Below are 16391 nucleotides of genomic sequence, written 5' to 3'. Positions count from 1 at the left end.
ATACATCTGTGTATACTTGTAACCCTGCCACTGCTTGACCATTCATATCAATCAGGTTCAAGATTTCAGGAATTCAAGCTGAACTTGCGCTACAATATGACTGTGCCACTGCATGAAATTAATGGTCCATTAAATGCTGTGAGGCAGTCTTTAGTATCATTAGAGTCTTTTAGGGCCTTTAGGGTCATTTGTTCAAGTACATCTCTTTTAGAGTGGCTAGTGTAATATGTTGGGACTAGCGCCTGTACTTATTCTTGAAATTATAGACCAGTTAGTCTGACCTCAGTGGTGGGAAAGATGCTGGAGTCTATTATAAAGGATGAAATTACGACACATCTGGATAGTAGTAACAGGATAGGTGAGAGTCAGCATGGATTTATGAAGGGGAAATCATCCTTTACTAACCTTCTGGAGTTTTCTGAGGATGTAACTCTGAAGATGGACAAGGGAGATCCAGTAGATGTAGTGTACCTGGACTTTCAGAAAGCTTTTGATAAAGTCCCACAAAGGAGGTTAGTGAGTAAAATTAGGGTGCATGGTATTGGGGGCAAAGTACTAACTTGGATTGAAAGTTGGTTGGCTGACAGGAAACAAAGACTAGTGATAAATGGCTCCATTTCGGAATGGCAGGCCAGTGGGGTACCGCGAGGATCAGTGCTGGGACTGCAGCTTTTTACAATATATATTAATGATATAGAAGATGGTATTAGTAATAACATTAGCAAATTTGCTGATGATACTAAGCTGGGTGGCAGGGTGAAATGTGAGGAGGATGTTAGGAGATTACAGGGTGACCTGGACAGGTTAGGTGAGTGGTCAGATGCAGTTTAATGTGGATAAATGTATGGTTATCCACTTTGGTGGCAAGAACAGGAAGGCAGAATACTACCTAAATGGAATCAATTTAGGTAAAGGGGCAGTACAGAGAGATCTGGGTGTTCTTGTACACCAGTCAATGAAGGCAAGCATGCAGGTACAGCAGGTAGTGAAGAAGGCTAATAGCATGCTGGCCTTCATAACAAGAGGGATTGAGTATAGAAGCAAAAAGGTTCTTCTGCAACTATACAGGGCCCTGGTGAGACCACACCTGGAGTATTGTGTGCAGTTCTGGTTTCCTAATTTGAGGAAAGACATTCTGGCTATTGAGGGAGTGCAGCGTAGGTTCATAAGGTCAATTCCTGGAATGGCGGGACTACCTTACGCTGAAAGACTGGAGTGACTGGGCTTGTATACCCTTGAGTTTAGAAGACTGTGAGGGGATCTGATTGAGACATATAAGCTTATTAAAGGATTCGACACTCTGGAGGCAGGAAACATGTTTCTGCTGATGGGTGAGTGCCGAACCAGAGGACTCAGCTTAAAAATATGGGGTAGACCATTTAGGACAGAGATGAGGAGACACTTCTTCACCCAGAGAGTGGTGGCTGTGTGGAATGCTCTGCCCCAGAGGGCAGTGGAGGCTCAGTCTCTGGATTCATTTAAGAAAGAGTTGGATAGAGCTCTCAAGGATAATGGAATCAAGGGTTATGGAGATGAGGCAGTAACAGGATATTGATTAAGGATGATCAGCCATGATCATATTGAATGGTGGTGCAGGCTCGAAGGGCAGAATGGCCTACTCCTGCATCTATTGTCTATTGTCTATTGTCTATTTCACGGTGTGTCGATCTAACTTTCAGAACACACGATGCTGATGGTTATTGACGTGTGTGTAAGGTTGACACTATGAAAAGCTTAGTCATCTTCCAAAATGTACTTTTTACTTTATTGACTGAACTTAATTTATGTTTGTGCATATTTTAAATATAACCCTTGGTGCCTGCATTGTGCTGTTGTTCTCACTTTTTTCTATCCCTTGTGCCTTGTTGCAGTGTGATGATAATGTGGCTTTAAGATGTATATTTTGTCCTGGTTTATATTAAGAGACAAATTGAGCAAAAGGTGTTAAGCAGTCTCCGGTAACATTAACAGTTTGTAAGGCCTTGGGTTATTTTTCAAAGTTGGAATAATGGAGGTAACCTGGATAGGTGTGGCCAGGTCTAACAGACTAGGATTTCTTTTTTAGCTTTTAGATTCAGCAGAAGTTGCTGGAGTCTCAAAGAAGTGGCTATTTTTCCCCCTCTCTCATTTATAACTAGAAGCTGGGGTTTCTCTTCCTACTGCAGGCATTGCCTGTGAGAAAATCTGATTTCTGAATTTGCCTTTTTGCCAAGGGATGCATTTGTGGAAGCTACTATATTAGAGCTGTTAATTAGTAACTATTATTGTATCTATTGTTCTGTTCAGTTTTCCAATAGAGTTAAGGTAGTCTTCAAAGTTTGTGAGAAGATTTATAGTTCGGGTGCTCGTTGTTGTGGTTCGGTTCATTGAGTTGGGAATTTGTGTTGCAGACATTTCGTCCCCTGTCTAGGTGACATCCTCAGTGCTTGGGAGCCTCCTGTGAAGCGCTTCGGTGATGTTTGCTCCGGCATTTATAGTGGTTTGTCTCTGCCGCTTCCAGTTGTCAGTTCCAGCTGTCTGCTGCAATGGCCGGTATATTGGGTCCAGGTCGATGTGTTTATTGATAGAATCTGTGGATGAGTGCCATGCCTCTCGGAATTCCCTGGCTGTTCTCTGTTTGACTTGTCCTATAATAGTAGTGTTGTCCCAGTCGAACTCATGTTGCTTGTCATCTGTGTGTGTGGCTACTAAGGATAGCTGGTCGTGTCGTTTTGTGGCTATTTGGTGTTCATGGATATGGATGGTTAGCTGTCTTCCTGTTTGTCCAATGTAGTGTTTTGTGCAGCCCTTGCATGGGATTTTGTACACTACGCTGGTTTTGCTCATGCTGGGTATCGGGTCCTTTGTCCTGGTGAGTTGTTGTCTGAGAGTGGCTGTTGGTTTGTGTGCTGTTATGAGTCCTAGTGGTTGTAGTAGTCTGGCTGTCAGTTCAGAAATGTTCTTGATGTATGGTAACGTGGCTAGTCCTTTGGGTTATGGCATGTCCTCATTGCATTGTCTTTCCCTTAGGCATCTGTTGATGAAATTGCGAGGGTATACGTTTTTGGCGAATACATTGTATAGGTGTTCTTCTTCCTCTTTTTGCAGTTCAGGTGTGCTGCAGTGTGTTGTGGCCCTTTTGAACAGTGTCTTGATGCAACTTCTTTTGTGTGTGTTGGGGTGGTTGCTTTCGTAGTTCAGGACTTGGTCTGTGTGTGTGGCTTTCCTGTATATCTTTGTGGTGAATTCTCCATTCGGTGTTCTCTGTACCATCACGTCTAGGAATGGGAGTTGGTTGTCCTTTTCTTCCTCTCCAGCGAATCTGATTCCTGTGAATGTGACGTTGATGATCAACCAAATATATGAACAAATCAACGGCATATCCATGGGCTCACCCATCTCTGGACTCATATCAGAAACTGCAATGCAAAGATTAGAACAAACAGTCTTACCGCAAGTTCAACCCTAACTCTGGGTGAGATATGTGGATGACACCTTTGTAATCATTATAAACACAGAAATAGAAAACACACACCGGATCATCAACGCCACACTCACAGGAATCCGATTCACTAGAGAGGAAGAAAAGGACTACGAAAGCAACCACCCCAACACACACAAAAGAAGTTGCATCAAGACACTGTTCAAAATGGCCACAACACACTGCAGCACACCAGAACTGCAAAAAGAGGAAGAAGAACACCTATACAATGTATTCGCCAAAAACGGATACCCCCACAATTTCATCAACAGATGCCTAAGGGAAAGACAACGGGAACGAGGACATGCCATAACCCAAAGGACTAGCCATGTTACCATACATCAAGAACATTTCTGAACTGACAGCCAGACTACTACAACCACTAGGACTCATAACAGCACACAAACCAACAGCCACTCTCAGACAACAACTCACCAGGTCAAAGGACCCGTTACCCAGCATGAGCAAAACCAGCGTAGTGTACAAAATCCCATGCAAGGGCTGCACAAAACACTACATAGGACAAACAGGAAGACAGCTAACCATCCATATCCATGAACACCAAATAGCCACAAAACGACACGACCAGCTATCCTTAGTAGCCACACATGCAGATGACAAGCAACATGAGTTTGACAGGGACAATACTACTATTATAGGACAAGTCAAACAGAGAACAGCCAGGGAATTCCTAGAGGCATGGCACTCATCCACAGATTCTATCAACAAACACATCGACCTGGACCCAATATACCGGCCACTGCAGCGGACAGCTGGAACTGACAACTGGAAGCGGCAGAGACAAGCCACTATAAATGCCGGAGGAAACAACACAGAAGCACTTCACAGGAGGCTCCCAAGCACTGAGGATGTCACCTAGACAGGGGACGAAACATCTGCAACACAAATTAAGTTAGTCTTAGTTCATCTTTATATTGTTGTATGTTATCTATAAAGTTTAAATAAATTGTGTTTCATTTAAGGTTGAGTAGTTTGATCAGTTTAATTGCATTTGGAATGCAGGACTTTGTATTTGCTTTTAAAGTAAGAAAATCATAGAGTCTAGGTTATCTTCTTAAAATATTTTTGACAGGGTCTGGTCTGGTCCATAGTGCCAGGGTCTGGCTTGCTTTTGAAACCAGATTTTCTGAACATGTGTGCCCAATGACCTTTGATGTCACATACTTTGCAGATGTGAAACGATGCTGGGCAAGTTTGGATAGTTGTGAAAAACCAAGTCTCTGACAGATGTTGTTGGTTTGATGCACTTGGCTGACCTTAACAACAGTGTCATCTATACCTAAAGCATGTAATTGATGCTGGCCAGTCTTATGGTTTCCTGTTGATGTCCATTTCCAGTAAGACATCAACAGTATGGCTCTTTGCCTTGCCCAGAAGCTCTTACCTGACTTTTAATCATGTAGAAATGATTAGCAAATTGGTTAATCTCTATGGAAGGTTTTCATTAGATCATAAAATCATTACAGTGCAAAAAGAGGCCATTTAACCTACCAAGTCCACACCTATCATCCAAAGAGTATCCAACACAGACATTTATCCTAACCCCGTAATCCCACATTTACCATGGCTTGCTCACCCAGTCTACATATCCTTGGATGTTACGGGCAATTTAGTATGGCCAATCCATCCAACTAGCACATCTTTGGACTGTGAGAAGAAACTGGAGAACCTGGAAGAAACCCATGCAGACACAGGAGAGTGTGCCAACTCCTCACAGACAGTTGCCAGAGGCTGGAATCAAATCAGGACCCTGGTGCTGTGAGGCAGCAGTGCTAATCACTGAGCCACTGTGCCATTTTCTTCAGAGGAATCACACTCATTCCTTTGCTGCAGCATCTTACATCCAATTCATCAACAAGGCTCGTGTAGTTAAAAACTGAAAAACTGCAGATACTAGAAATCTGAAACAAAACAATAATTGCTGGAAAAGCTCAGCGGCTCTGGCAGCATCTATGGAGAGAAATCAGAGTTAACATTTTGGTTCAGGCGACCCTTCTTCAGAACTGATGTTTAGGCTTTTGTAGTTGTTGTCTGTATGACCTGGGTTGAAGTCTGTTAATCTGGAAGTTGATTCGTAGCTTGAACTGGTCTTCAAACACTCTTCAGATCTTGTATGTATCTTTTTTTAAAATCATCTCTTGGAAAGATTAAATGCAGTTAAGCTGTAAAACTCTTCTTTAATGATAGTAAAGAAGATTATTAGAGGTCTCCTCTCAGGATCATATATTGCTTAATCTGTGAAAGAAAGCTACATATGTATTGCTTAAATTGTTGTAATTGAGTGAAGATGCCACTCACTGCTCAATCCATAACCAAATGTTTGGCTTCTGTTTCTCCTTGAAGGCTTGCAGATATTTTTGTTGAAGTGGAATGCAGGGCTTGTTTGCAGAATTATAGAACAGTTACTGCTCAGAATGAGGCTATTTGAGCAATCAGCTCTGCACCAACTCTCAAAATTAGCATCATGACTTAATTCCATTGTCCTGCCTTTTCTCCCATTCCCTTGCACACTGTTTCCATTCAAATAATCATCTACTGCATCCTTGAATAACTTAATTGTATTTCTTCCACCATGTTTTCGTGCATCACATTCCATATCTGACCACACATTGTGCGAAAACATTTTTCTCACATCATATTTACTTCTTTTACAAATCACTTAACATCTGTGCCTTCTAGCTATTGGTCCTTAGATGAATGGGAACAGTTTCTCCCTGTTTGTTCTGTTCAGCTCCTTTATGATTTTAAAACATTCAATCATATCTTCTCTGAGCTTCCTTTTCACCGAGGAGATCATTCCCAACTTCTCCAATCTATCCTCATAACTGAATTTTCTCATCTCTCGAACCATTCTTGTAAACCTCTTCTTGACTCTCCCCTGTGTTTTCAAATAATTCCTGTAGTGTGGTGCCCAGGTCTATACTTGGTACTCAATACTCAGCCATACACAAGACCAGCTGAGGTCGAACATGTGTCTTCAACAAGTTCAGCATCACCTCCTTGCTCTTATATTCTATGTCACTATAAATAAAGTCTAGGATTTGGTATACGTTGTTGTTGTCTGTCCATGTTACTTCGACCAAAAATGCATCATACAGTCATAGAACATAGAAAAGTACAGCACAGAACAGGCCTTCGCCCACGATGTTGTGCCGAGGATTATTCCTAATCAAAAATAAAATAACCTAACTTACGCACCCCTCAATTCACTGCTATCCATGTGCACATCCAGCAGTCGCTTAAATGTCCCTAATAACTCTGCTTCCACCGCCATTGCTGGCAAAGCCCTTTATGCATTCACATCACATAAAGAATCTGCCTCTGATACCTCCTCTATATCTTCCTCCTAATATCTTAAAACTATGACCCCTCATGCCAGTCAATCCTGCCCTGGGGAAGTCTCTGGCTATCGACTGTATCAATATCTCTCATTACCGATCTTCCTCCTTCTCTCCAGAGAGAAACATCTAAGCTTAGTCAACGTCTCTACATAAGGCAAACCCTCCAGTCCAGGCAGCATCCTGGTAAACTTCCTTTGTACCCTCTCCAAAGCCTCCGTATCTTTTCTATAATAGGATGACCATAACTGGACACAATATTCCAAGTGTGGTCTCATCAGGGACTTGTAGCAAAACCTTGCGGCTCTTAAACTCGATCCCCCTGTTAATGAAAGCCAAAACACCATATGCTTTCTTAACAACCCTATGCACTTGGGTGGCAACTTTGGGGGATCTATGCATTTGAACACCAACTGTTCCTCCATAACTGCCAAGAATCCTGCCTTTAATCCTTTATTCAGCATTCAAGTTCGACGTTCCAAAGTGCATCACTTCGCATTTATCCAGGTTGAACTCCATCTGCCATTTCTCAGCCCAGCTCTGCATCCTGTCTATGTTGTGCTGTAGTCTGCAATAGCCCTCGATACTATCAACGGTACCTCCAATCTTTGTGTCATTGGCAAATTTTCTAACCCACCCCTCAACCTCCTCATCCAAGTCCTTTATAAAAACTACAAAGAGCAGAGGCCTAAGAACAGAGCCCTGAGGGACCCCACTCACCATTGACCTCCAGGCAGAATACTTTCCATCTACAACCACTCTCTGCTTTCTGTCCGCCAACCAATTCTGAATCCAGACAGTCAAATCTCCTATAGCTCATACCTCCTAACTTTATGAATGAGCCTACCATGGGGAACCCTATCAAATGCATTGCTAAAGTCAACATACACCACATCCACTGCTCGATCTTCGTCAACCTGCCTCGTGACCTCCTCAAAGAACTCAATAAGATTTGTGAGGTATGATCTGCCCCTCACAAAGCCATGCTGACTGCCTTTAATCATGTTATGCTTTTCCAAGTAGTCATAAATCCTATCCCTCTGAACTCTTTCCAGAACCTTGCTGACCACAGGTGTAAGACTGACTGGTCTGTAATTGCCAGGGATTTCCCTATTACCCTTCTTGAAAAGAGGAACAATATTCGCCTCCCTCCAATCCTCCGGTACGACTCCTGTGTACAGTGAGGAAGCAACGATCTTCGCCAGCAGCTTAGCAACCACCTTTCTCGCTTCCTGGAGCAGCCTGGGATAAATTTGGTCTGACCCTGAGGACTTATCAATCTTAATGTTTGCCAAACTTTTGTGCACATCAACTTCATCAATCTTGATCTGGTCAAGCCGGTTTCCCTGCTCCTCAAAAATTCTCATTCACAAGTAGTCCCTTTCCTTCATGAAAACCAAAGCAAAAAACTCATTTAGGGCTTTCCCTATCTGCACTCCACGCACGAGTTCCCTACACTATCCCTGACCAGCCCTACCTTCTCCCTGATCATTCTCTTATTCCTTACGTATGAGTAAAACACCTTTGGGTTCTCCCTAATCCTTCCTGCCAAGCCTTTCTTGTGCCCCCTCCTGGTTCTCCTCAGTCCATTTCTGAGCTCCTTTCTATCAAGCCTGTAATCCTCTCAAGTTGTGCTAGACCGTGGCTTCCCCAGCTTACATAAGCTGCCTTCTTCTTTTTGACGAGAAGTTCCTCTGTTCTCATCATCCAAGGCTCCTTACTCTTACTCCTTCTTGCCTGTCTCAGAGGAACAAATTTATGCATCACTCGCAACAACTGCTCCTTATGTTTGTTGTGCCCTTTCTGTGGAACAATTGCTTCCAATCTATACTTCCCAACCCCTGTCTCATAGTGTCATAATTTTCTTTTCCCCAATTAAATATCTTATCATGGTAACTGCTCTTTTCCCTCTCCATGGCTATGGTAAATGTGAGGCAGTTTGGTCACTCACCAAAGTGCTCTCCCACCATGAGATCTGACACCTGTCCTGGCTCATTGCTGAGCACCAAATCCAAAATGGCCTCTCCCCTCATCAGCGTGTCTACATACTGATTAAGGAAACCCTCCTGAACACACCTGACAAAAATGGCTCCGTCCAACCCATCTGCACTAAGAAGGTTCCAGTCAACATTGGGAAAATTGAAGTCACCCATAACAATAACCCTGCTATGTGTGCACTTTTCCAAAATCTGCTGGCCTATGAGTTCTTCAATCTGCCTGCTGCTATTAGGGTGTCTGTAGAAAACCCCCAGTGAGGTGGTTGCTCCTTTGCTGTTCCTAACTTCCACCCATATTGACTCCGTAGACAAACCTTCCTTGACAATCTTCATTTCTGTAGCTGTGATGCAGTTATAGAGTCATACAGACCCTTGTCTATAAGGGATCTTACCAATTTTTATCGATGCACTACAGAAAGCCTTCTTCATGATGCATCAGAACTTGGTATAACAACTGCTCTTTCAAAGACTGTACTACTACAGAGAATCATGAATGTAGCCCAACTCACCCATGCTGACGAGACATCCCAATCTGACCTCATCCCATTTGCTAGCATTTGGCTCATATCCCTCTAAACCCTTCCTATTCATATACTCATCCAGATGTCTTTTAAATGTTGCAATTATTCCAACCTCCACCACTTCCTCTGGCAGCTCATACCATACATGCATCAGCCTCTGCGTGAAAAAGATACCTCTTAGGTCTGTTTTAAATCTTTCCTCTCTTACTTTGACCTGATGCCCTCTAAGTTTAGAGTCCCTCAGACTAGGAGAAAGACTTTGGCTATTCATCCTGTCCATACCCCTCTATGTGGTTGCTTCCCTCAGCCTCCAACCCTCCAGGGAAAATAGTCCCAGCCCTTTCAGCCTATCCCCATACCATTACAATTCTCTGCATTGAAAGCAATTTGCCATCTATCTGCCCACTTCCCCCTTCCATATGTCTATATCCTTTTCAATTCCACATTGTGGAATTGATGCATTTCATGACGCATGCAAACTCGGTTTAAGATCTGCTCTTCCCATGACTGTATGAAACTACAGAGAATCATGAATACAGCCCAATCCATCACGCAAACCAGTCTTCCATCCATTGACTTCATCTATATTTCCCACTTCCTCAGGAAAGCAACCAACATAAATAAAGACCTGTTGTGGTTCTGTTCGCCGAGCTGTTTCTGTATCTGACACATGGTGGAAAGATTCGATTCTTTCGGCATTCATGGAGGAACCGGGGTTGTTCGTATGTGGCACTTAGGCGGTTGGCACAGGATTCCCATTTCCTGGCTTGTCTTAGCGTCTCTCGCCCGTAGGTGTTCAAAGTTTGGGAGAAGATTTGTAGCTCGGGTGCTCGTTGTTGTGGTTCTGTTCGCCGAGCTCGGCGAACAGAACCACAACAACGAGCACCCGAGCTATAAATCTTCCCCCAAACTTTGAAAACAAAGACCTCTCCCATCCCAGATATAGTCTCTTCTACCCTTTTCTGTCAGGCAGAAGAAATAAAAGTTTGAACGAACGCATGAACAGATTCAAAAATAGTTTCTTCCCCTGTGTTGTCAGACCTTTGAACGGACCTCTCAAATGTTCTCTCTTGCTGCACCCGCTCTGTGGCTGTAATACGATATTCTGTTCAGCTACCCTGATGCACTTCGTACAGTATGATCTGCCTGTATAGCACCCAAAGCAACACTTTTCACTGCATCTTGGTACATGTGACAACCATCACTCAATCAGTTAATCACCTGCATGCCTTGAAATTATTCCCACATACCATGATGTGGATCATTATTATATAGCAGGAAGAGCAAGGGTCCTAATACCCATGCCAGTGAAACACCATTACAAGCCTTTCTTCAGCCCTAAAATATCCATTATCAATTACTATTTGAACTCTATCTTTCAATAATTTTGTGTTCACATCACTGCTATACATTTCATAACATAAACTATAACCTTTCTCATAGCAGGTGCTGTTTACTCCTTTTTATTATTCTTTAGCTATTCTTTATGTTTGTTTTTCCTTCTCTTGCTTCTATTTTACAATGCTTTGCAGTGTTGTAGTCTCTTTAACGAGCGCTGTTGCTTTTCGAACAGTGTCTTTAATAAATAAAGTCCTTGTAGAAGCAGGTGTCAGCCACTAGAGGGGTTTCACATGAATGAAGGAGTAATGAGCTTTGATAGGGAGGTCACTGTGTTTAAACTGATGGCACCCTTTGACTGCTCATTTTAATTTTAGATTGTAAATAAAAAATGTCTGGCTGCTGAAGTAACTCCACAGAGGCTGGTATCGCTTCACCAAGTCATCCCTTGTTTAAATGTGGAGAGCCCTTGTCACTAATCCAGCTCTCAGAGCCAAGTCTCAGAGTGAACTGTACCTCTCACACTCCTGTTTATATTTTTAAATATTTTTTATATTCTTTTCCCCCACTCTACTGCCTAACTGCGGTACAGTTTATATTTTCCCCACCCCCATGTTGTGTGTGTGCAGGTGTGAGACACAGTGTCAGACATCAAGTGTATGAACCTATATTCAGTTTCCACCACCAGGAAGAAAGGAAATACCAGGTGGCCAGTGACAAGCAGTGCCCTTCACATCAAAGGGCAATGCTGCGTGATCAAACAGTGAAGGGGAGGGCAGGGGTTAAATCAAAATAGAGTTGGAGGGGGAAATAAAACACTCCATTTGCGGTGCAAACCTCTCTCTGTAAAGCTCGAGGCTGTTGGTAGACATTGTATCCTCCTTCTCCAGAGATACCAGGACACAGACATAACCATGGAAGAGGACAGGCAATTGGCCATAACAACCCCCTTCACAGATACTCCTGTTTATATCTGTCAGCCAGAGCTCCCTGGTTGGATCATGTTAACAGCACCAATCAGGGAATGCGTAGTCTATGAGGTCCATCTCGCTGACCTCATAAAACTCACTACATCCTTTCCCCTCTGAGTCTGAGGACATAGACCAGTTCTTTTTGTTTTGTAGCTCCTGGGACATTTTAACACTGGGTGAGGTTCTTCCAACTGTGATGACACTATGACTTTAAGAGGTCTTTTTTATGCAGAAAGGTTGAGACAGACGTGGGAAGCAGGCTGCTCAAAGCCAATAAAGTAAATAGTTTGTGAGGCCTTGGGTTTTTTAAAAAGTTGGAACAATGGAAGCAGCCTGAATGGGTGAGGTCAAGCTCCCACAGAGCCAAAAGTTTTAGTTTTAGCTTTCTGCAGTGGCTGGGTCTTGAAGCTGGGTGTCGAAGCTTTTATTCCTCTGTCTGTTACAGCTAGAAGCTGGGATTCTCTTCCTGCTGTTAGAATGGTAGGTGAGACAATTTATTTTACTGAATTTGCTTTTGCTAAGAATGTGTTAATGGGATGTATTTGTATTGGAACAGTTAATTAGGGTGTTTTGCTTAAAGTTGGTAGTTTGCCAAATTGAATTGCATCTGAAAGGGTCGAGACTATCTTTTTTAATATAGTTTGAGGGGGTTTGGTCTGATCCATAACATAATTCTGCCTCTTATACTGGCCGGGATGTCTCAAGAAGAAAGCATTCTCCTCCTCAGGCATCAAAGTCATCAAGATAGCGACATCTGTTATGTCTATCTCAGATTCTGAGGTATAGTCAATGCTTGATGGAGAGAGAGAACCCACGGGTTCCAGAACAGTCGGAAAGACTGCTCCTACAACGTTCGCTTTCATATGGTCCACGTGCTTGTTCCCAAACTTTACACATCACTGGAGCTGACCTCGCATCGATCATCTAGGAGAAAGTGAGGACTGCAGATGCTGAAGATTAGAGTTGAAGAGTGTGTTGCTGAAAAAGCACAGCCGGTCAGGCAGCATCTGAGGACCAGGAGAATCAACAGTTTGAGCATAACCCTTTCATGAGGAATGAGGTCATTTCTAGCATCACACTTTTCGACTCGCATCGATCATACCTTCACCCATCCCCGTGATTCCTACACCAACTCTATCGCCTGAAGTAAACGGTCTCTCTCACTTAGCAGAATCTTGTATCGAATTTGATGTTTCTGATGTTGTTTCACCCTTCCCTCCACCATGCCCCCCACCCCTTCGCACCCACTCCACCCCACCCCCCAACACCCAGGGCCAGGAAGATCAGATTTCAACTGGTGTGGAGACTTCTCCCTATTCACAATCTTGCTGGAGCTATCCCTGTAGTTGCATGAGGTGTGGTCCCATAATCAAATAGAAACCAGGACAGTTTGGTACCGAATGAAGCTGTAGGCTGTTTCTTTAAACCTGCCTTCAAAGTTTGGATTGCTCTTTCTGCTGGACCACTGGATTATAGAAGGTATGGAGCTGTCCTTATATATTGAATGCAATTTGCCTTTAGGAAATACTCAGATTCTCTGCTGATAAATGTTATCCGTGACCAACACTTCTGGGAGTCCATGTACTGCAAAAGGTGCACAATGGAAGCAGCCTGAATGGGTGAGGTCAAGCTCCCACAGAGCCAAAAGTTTTAGTTTTAGCTTTCTGCAGTGGCTGGGTCTTGAAGCTGGGTGTTGAAGCTTTTATTCCTCTGTCTGTTACAGCTAGAAGCTGGGATTCTCTTCCTGCTGTTAGAATTGTAGGTGAGACAAGTTATTTTACTGAATTTGCTTTTGCTAAGAATGTGTTTATGGGATGTAACTGTATTGGAACAGTTAATTAGGGTGTTTTGCTTAAGGTTGGTAGTTTGCCAAATTGAATTGCATCTGAAAGGGTCGAGACTATCTTTTTTAATATAGTTTGAGGGGGTTTGGTCTGATCCATAACATAATTCTGCCTCTGATACTGGCCGGGATGTCTCAAGAAGAAAGCATTCTCCTCCTCAGGCATCAAAGTCATCGAGATAGCGACATCTGTTATGTCTATCTCAGATTCTGAGGTCTAGTCAACGCTTGATGGAGAGAGAGAACCCACGGGTTCCAGAACAGTCGGAAAGACTGCTCCTACACCGTTCGCTTTCATATGGTCCACGTGCTTGTTCCCAAACTTTACATATCACTGGAGCTGACCTCGCATCGATCATCTAGGAGAAAGTGAGGACTGCAGATGCTGAAGATTAGAGTTGAAGAGTGTGTTGCTGAAAAAGCACAGCCGGTCAGGCAGCATCTGAGGACCAGGAGAATCAACAGTTTGAGCATAACCCTTTCATGAGGAATGAGGTCATTTCTAGCATCACACTTTTCGACTCGCATCGATCATGCCTTCACCCATCCCCGTGATTCCTACACCAACTCTATCGCCTGAAGTAAACGGTCTCTCTCACTTAGCAGAATCTTGTATCGAATTTGATGTTTCTGATGATGTTTCACCCTTCCCTCCACCATGCCCCCCACCCCTTCGCACCCACTCCACCCCACCCCCCAACACCCAGGGCCAGGAAGATCAGATTTCAACTGGTGTGGAGACTTCTCCCTATTCACAATCTTGCTGGAGCTATCCCTGTAGTTGCATGAGGTGTGGTCCCATAATCAAATAGAAACCAGGACAGTTTGGTACCGAATGAAGCTGTAGGCTGTTTCTTTAAACTTGCCTTCAAAGTTTGGATTGCTCTTTCTGCTGGACCACTGGATTATAGAAGGTATGGAGCTGTCCTTATATATTGAATGCAATTTGCCTTTAGGAAATACTCAGATTCCCTGCTGATAAATGTTATCTGTGACCAACACTTCTGTGAGTCCATGTACTGCAAAAGGTGCACAAAGTTTTCCTATCATTGTTCCTGTGTTTAACGAATGAAGTCTATGCATATCCAGTCCCTTTAAATGGGCATACACAATGACTAAGCACATTGAGCCAATGAAAGGATCTGCATAGTCGACGTGTAACAGGGTTTACTTGGCCATTCCCATGAATGTGGGAGAGCTGCTTTGTTAGCACTCTGGATATTGCCCCACCAATGTGGCTATGTCTGCATCCAATCCTGGCCAATTGACATAACCTCTTGCCAACATCTTCATTTTGGAAACCCCTGGTGGAGTTCAGCCAATATCTGGTGGTTACCTTTGCTTAGGACAATCAATGTAGTTCCCCATAATAATACGCCGTCCTCAATTGGGATCTGGTCTCTTGAAGTCCAAATTCTGATGGTGATGCCTTTTTGGTTTCCCCCATCATGACCAGCTGTTTCAGTTTTGCCAGGACCAGATCTTTCTGCATCCAAAGTCTGATATTGTCAGCTGTGACTGGAAGCGTATCCAGTAAATGTAAAGCTATTAAAGACTGTTCTAATGGCTGTGATGTATCTACTAGCAGGAAGTGATTCAATGCATCCTGGATGATATTCCAATTGTAATTATATGCAATTCATGTTCAAGCCCATTGCTGAATTTGGCCTGAAGCTATGGGAGACACTGCCTTGTTTAAGTAGACTTGTCAGGGGTTTGTGGTCCGTTATTATAAATTTACATCCATAAAGGTATTGGTGGAACTTCCTGACTCCAAATATGAACACCAAACCTTCCTTCTCTATCTGGATGCCTTTTCACTCTGCACTAGCCACAAAGTCTAGATGCATACACTACTGGGCATTCATATCCATTGGGCTACTTACAAGCTAATACCACCCGATGGCATATAAGGAGGAATCGCATGTCAATACCAGATCAAAGTTGGGATCATAGTGTGCCAACACCTTAGAGGATGATAGCTGTTTCTTTACTTCTCTGGAAGGTATGTCTTGGCTACATGACCAATTCAAAGGCTGACCCTTTAAGACTTGATGCAAAAGTGCCAGGATGGAAGCCAGGTTATACATGAACTTTCCATAATGATTCACTAGACCAAGAAAAGACATAAGTTCCGGTATAGATGTGGGAACTGGGGCACCTTTGATTGCCCTCGCTTTATCTTCCAATGGGTGTAACCTGATCTTGTCAACTCTGTAGCCCAAGTAGATCACTTGGAGTGACTTGAACACACATTTTTCCCTTCTAAGGTGTACATCCGCCTAAGAGAAATGTCCGAGGACTATGTCCAAGTACTCTCAGTGCTCACTCATTGGTCTTCCCTGTTATTAGCATATTATCTAAGTGGCGATCTGGGATAGACCCCATAAAATGTTATCCATCATCTGCTAAAAAATTGCACAGACTGATGATACCCCAAATGGCATTGTCGATATTGGTACAAACCCTTATGGGTATTAATTGCAGCATAATTATGAGAATCCTTATCTGACTGCATTTACACTTATGCATGGCTCATGGGGTTGGCATGGTGGCACTACTACCTCACAGTGCCAGGGACCCACGTTCGATTCCAGCCTCAGGTGACTGTCTGTATAGAGTTTGCATATTGTCCTGTAAAGGTTCTCCAGTATACATTCTCTGTCTAGCTGAGGTCTTGCAAATTTAAGTGTTGGAGTCCAGAGTTTTTTTAAAGAAAGAGAGAGGTATAGTATCGACTGAATCATAATTTGGAGATGCCGGTGTTGGACTGGGGTGTGGGTTTCTTCTGGGTACTCTAATTTCCTCCCACAATCCAAAGATGAGCAGGTTAGGTGAATTGGCCGTACTAAATTGCCCATAGTGTTCAGATTTATATAGGTTAAGTATATTAGTCAGGAGT

The 16391-nt window shown here is 43.2% G+C and overlaps 1 protein-coding gene across 2 annotated transcripts in view; it reads left to right on the top strand.

The window, feature by feature from the left end:
* The window catches only part of oacyl (O-acyltransferase like), a 72007-nt gene that overhangs the window by 30488 nt on the left and 25128 nt on the right, over positions 1-16391 (top strand). The window lies entirely within an intron of this gene.

The sequence above is a fragment of the Chiloscyllium punctatum genome, chromosome 1 (genome assembly GCF_047496795.1).
Source record: "Chiloscyllium punctatum isolate Juve2018m chromosome 1, sChiPun1.3, whole genome shotgun sequence".
Taxonomy (NCBI): Eukaryota; Metazoa; Chordata; class Chondrichthyes; order Orectolobiformes; family Hemiscylliidae; genus Chiloscyllium; species Chiloscyllium punctatum.
This window is presented reverse-complemented; position numbering and strand designations above follow the sequence as displayed.